We start from the raw sequence: 4,936 nt of genomic DNA, 5'->3' as shown, positions 1-4,936 counted from the left end.
GACAAGGTGGGTGAAGTAATATCTTTTATAGGACCAACTTCTGTTGGTGAGAGAGACAAGCTTTTGAGCTTACACAGAGTTCTTCTTTGGGTCTGGGAAACATACTGAGGATGCCACAGCTAAATACGAGGTGGAACAGTTTTTCACATGCTTATCACAGTATGTGGTCCACCTCATCCAGTGCACTAAATGCCCTAGCAACTATACGGGTGAAACCAGACAATCACGATGCTCTCAAATGAACTCACACAGAAAAATGATAAAAAGACAGAAACACCACATCACCTGTGGGTGAACACTTCTCACAAAAACTCATGCTATAGCTGACTTACTGGTCCTCACCCTCAAAGAAAACCTGCACATCACTTTCAAAAGACAAGCCTGGGAGCTTCAATTCATTACTCTGCTAAACACTAAAAGTAATGGACTGAATAGAGACACTGGATTTATGGCTTATTACAATATATAACCCACTAACAAGCCCCCAATTGCCTTTCCCTCCTGCTTTCCTTTCCCTCCTATGACTGCAGGGGAGTAAATGGGCCATTTCACCTTAAATGGTCCTTGAACTATGGGTTAACTACTTATCCTAAAACAATCTGTTCCACCTTGTGTTTAGCTGTGACGCTTTCAGTACGTTTCCCAGACCTGAAGAAGATCTGTGTAAGCTTGAAAGCTTCTCTCTCTCACAAACAGAAGTTGGTCCAATAAAAGATACTTCCTCACCCACCTCATCTCTCTAATAGCCTGGGACTGACATGGCTACAACAAGATAGCACACAATAATTTATTTAGACTTTCAAAAGGCTGTTGTTGACAAGTCCCTTACAAGAGTCCATTAAATAAACTAAGTAGTCAGGAGGCTAGATGCAAAATATTGCCTTGAATCAAAAACTGGCTAAGAGCCTGAAAATGTAATGTAGGTATAAATGGTGAATTTTCATCATGGCAGAAAATCAAGAAAATGGTTCCATAATGTTCTGTGCTAGAGCTGGTTTTGTTTAATATATTTATTAACTATATAGAAAAGTGGGTGAGCAGAGAAGTGGCAAATTTGCAGATAGCACAAAATTATTTAATTAAGTCAAGTCCAGAAAGGATTATAAGGAACGTCAGAAGGAACTAGCCAAGTTAGGTGAATGGGCAACATGATGGCAGATGAAATTAAATGTTGATAAATGTAAGATAAGGCACACTTCAGGAAAAACACTATATTGAATATACACGTTAATGAGTTCTAAACAAATTATCAACTCAGAAAAAGGATCTGAGCATCATTATTGATAGCTCAATGTGCAGCTGCTGTAAAAAACAAAAACTTCAAAAAATTAAAGAAAAGTTTATGATGCATCAGGAATAGGAGGGAGAATAATGTGGAAAATGTTATAATGCTATTATATAAATCATTGCAGTACTGTGTTCAGTACTAGTCACTCCATCTCTGCAACGATATTGTAGAATTTGAGAGGATTCTGACACAGGCAAAGAGAATGAGTAGGGGTATGGAAAAACTCTCATATGACGAGACTGGAAAAAATTGGAATTGTTTACGTTAGAAAGTCAATGGGATTTGTGCTCCCAAATCCCTTTGACACATTTGAAAAACTCCCAAGATAAATAAAAAGAGGCGTGATAAAAGTGGATCAGGAATTTCTGTTCTCCTTGTCTCATGAGACAAGAACCAAGGGACATTCAATTCAATTGAAAGGCAGGGAATTCAAATGATAAAAAGAAATACTGCTCACGCAATGCTTGATTAGACCATGGAATTCATTGCAACAGCAATTATTTTAGAGCATTCTATGGCCTGTGTTATGCAGGAAATCAGACTAGAAAGATGATCACAGTGGTCTCTTTTGCCGTTAGAATTTATTAATCCAAGAAGTTGAAGCCAAAAATTTAGCAAAATTAAAAGAGGGAATTCGCACTTATATGGGTAACAAGAATACCCAGAATAACAACAGCAAATATTTACAATGTTTTGGAATGGATATAAAATCTCTTATGCTTCTGGGTTTATGCCAGTCTCTAACTATTAGATATTGGATAATCTGTCCACTGTAGGGTTTGTTGCAAGCATCTGCTTTTGGCAACAGGTATTGGACTAGATGGACCATGGATCTGATCCAGTCTGGCAATTCCTGCATCCGTATAAGGAAATTTTATTAATAATAGGGCTCCCAAGCTAGGATGTATCTATATTAGGAAATGTATGTGACACCCTATACCCCATATCAGGGGTTCTCAACATTTTTCTTGTTGAGGCCTCTCTCAACATGCTATAAAAACTCCAGGGCCCGGGGGGGAGGGGGGGCGGGGGACAAGGGCTGGCAGGGCTTCTGCCCACGGGGAGCACCAGGCATTGTGGCTTCAGTCCTGTGCAGCTCCCAGATTCAGCAGAGGGGGGAGTGTGCTAGGGCTCCCGGCTTCATCCCTGCACCACTCCTGGCTTTGGAGATGGGGGGCTGCTGGCTTCAGCCCACACTGCTCCTGGCTTCAGTCTGGGCAGGCAGAAGAATGCCAGCTTCAGCCCCTCATTGCTCCTGGCTTCAGATGGAGGGGACGGGGGGGATGGGGTGCTTCAGCCCCACACCTGCTCCCAGCTTCAGACCTGGGGTGGTGGTGGTCCTGGCTTCAGCCCTGCACGTGCTCATGGCTTCAGATGCGGCGGCAGGCGCCGACTTCAGCCCCATGTGCACTCCTGGCTTCAGACTGCGGGGTGGGGCCCACTGGCTTCAGCCCTGCACCGCTCCCAGCTTGAGACGGGAGGGAGCGCCAAGGCTCCCAGCTTCAGGCCTGCAGGAGGGTGCCAGGGGACTCGTGTTTCTGCCACGGTGCCCCACGGCCCTCCTGAAAGGACTCACAGACCCCTGGGGGCCATGGATCCCTGGTTGAGGACCTCTGCCTCATATGTCACTCAATACCTCATGTTCACCACTTTTGTAAGGTTACAATATAGTTTGTACAAAGTACACCTTGGGAGGTATCTTTTGAAAACCCAATCTGCTGAATATTATTATTCTGTTGAAATGTGTATAACATCACTGCATGTAAAATTATGAGATTTTGCTGTATGATTGTTACTGAAATATTTGTAGTTCTGGGTAACACCCACAAACCATTTTCTCAGAGACAAAGGCACGCTAGCATGCCAGCAAGGTGCTAAAAAGCCATCACTTACTTAACTGTTTATTCACCAGCAGCATGGAAGGTATAAACAAGAAATTTACATTGCATTGCAGGAACATTTCAAATCTCAGGTACACAGGGAACTGTTAGTCTACACGGTAGCAGAGGGTAATCCTCAAAGAAAGGAGGTGGGTATAAAAGAATAAGAGTTTCCTTCACCTCACCTATCTCCTCCTTCCATCTCTGTGCTAATAAGAAGAAGAAAGGGGCAGGGGGAGTGGTCCCAGGCTGGAAAATGATGCAGCCTGTGAAATGTATTGCAGCTCATGGTGAGACAACCCTTTTGCTTTTAAGCCTATTAGCCTTGGTAAAGTTTAGGAATTAGCTTGCCTGTTTATCCTTTAATTTCTTTTGTAACCGATTCTGACTTCTATGCCTTACCACTTGTAATCCCTTAAAATCTTTCTCTAGTTAATAAAACTTGTTTTATTATTTTATCTAAACCAGTGTGTTTTGGTTGAAGTGCTTGGGAATCTCTTCTTAGGTCAACCAGCCTGGTGCATAATCATTATTAAGGCTATGTTTTAGTCACAGGTATTTTTAGTTAAAGTCATGGACCGGTCACGGGCAGTAAACAAAAAATCACGGCCCGTAACCTGTCCATGACTTTTACTATATACCCCTAACTAAAACTTGGACAGGGGGCCATGGGTGCTCTGTGGGGGGGCAGTCCAGGACACCTGCTGGTGCTGGGGGTCCCCGGGCAGCAGCGCGCGGCCCAGGACCCCTGCTGGTGCCGGGTGGGGGGAGGAGGCTGGGCGCTGATGCTCAGCCTGAGACAGTCGCTGGTGCTGGGTGTGGGGGTGGGTAGGCAACAGCGCTCAGTTCGCAAAGGCCAGGGGGGCTCTGCACGCTGCTCCCACCACAAGCACTGGCTCCGCAGCTCCCATTGGCTGGGAACCACAGCCTATCAGGTCTGTATTGTTGGGGAATCAGGGTGCAGTATCCAACCTGTCTGATTCACGTAGGACCCTCCCCCTGGGGAATGTCATAATGTATACGCAGGGCAGGGGTGCTGGTACAATTTTTATGGTGGGAGTGCTGATGATGGAAATCATGTATTTGGCATTTGTTATTACTACTTCAAGCCGGAGGGTGCAGCAACACCCCCAGTACTAGCACCACTGATGCAGGGGCAACTTTGCATACAAGTAGGGGGTATGTCTACACTGTAAACTAAGGCTGGGCTCTCACTCAGGTTTGAGCCCAAGCCCCCATTCCATCCACACACAAATCAGTCTGAATCTGGTCACCAAGCACTCAGGACCCCAGGTTCCTAGGACCCTGCTGGGCGTGGGTCAGGGCCCAAGTCCCAGAGACTTGGATCCAAGCCCTGTTATTTAGCAATGTGGGTGCAGTTCAAGCTGCTGAGCTGAGTCATAAGGTCTGCATAGCACAGTGTGGTCATGTTAGGACAGCTGTGAGTCCCAGATCCAGCAATTGTAAAGCCAGGTTTACAATGCAGCATGGATGCTCAAGCAAAGGGTTGGAAACACCTGTCTCACAGACCAGGATTTGCGATGCAGTGTAGACATAGCCAAGGTGACGCACGTCCAACAGAGGTGATCCCTGTAAAAGTAAGGACCCGTAGCAGGGGGACAGCCTGTGTGAGCATAAAGTACCCACCTGGCTATCCTACCAATCGCTCATGTTGCACACAAGGATATGTTACACCTACACGGTTAGCCATGGGAGTGTATTTTGTGGAGGCAACTTAGGGGGGCGGGGTGTAAAAACGTTTGATCTC

The sequence above is a fragment of the Caretta caretta genome, chromosome 2 (genome assembly GCF_965140235.1).
Source record: "Caretta caretta isolate rCarCar2 chromosome 2, rCarCar1.hap1, whole genome shotgun sequence".
Classification (NCBI taxonomy): Eukaryota; Metazoa; Chordata; order Testudines; family Cheloniidae; genus Caretta; species Caretta caretta.
The sequence above is the reverse complement of the archived record's forward strand: the minus strand, read 5'-3'. Positions refer to the sequence as shown.